The sequence below is a fragment of the Hemicordylus capensis genome, chromosome 14, assembly GCF_027244095.1.
Source record: "Hemicordylus capensis ecotype Gifberg chromosome 14, rHemCap1.1.pri, whole genome shotgun sequence".
In the NCBI taxonomy this organism is placed as follows: domain Eukaryota; kingdom Metazoa; phylum Chordata; class Lepidosauria; order Squamata; family Cordylidae; genus Hemicordylus; species Hemicordylus capensis.
Window position 1 is genome coordinate 11,287,743 of NC_069670.1, and position 261 is coordinate 11,288,003.

A 261-nucleotide genomic window follows, 5' to 3' on the forward strand; every position below is an offset into this window, starting at 1 on the left:
GCGAGGAGAGAAAAAGAAAGAGAGATGAAGGAAGAGGAAGAGAAAAGGAGAGCAGAAAGGGAAAGAAAGGAGAAAGGGAAAGAAAAAAGCAAAGACAGAAAGAAAGAGGGAAAGAAAGAGAAAAAGAAAGGAGAGAGAAAAACAGAGAGAGAGGAAAGAGAAAAAGGAAAGGTGAAGAAAGAAATGCACAGAGGGAGGGAGGGAGGGAGGGCCCCGCATCGCTCCGACCCACATTCCTCCGCCTGTCAATTGCATGTGGCG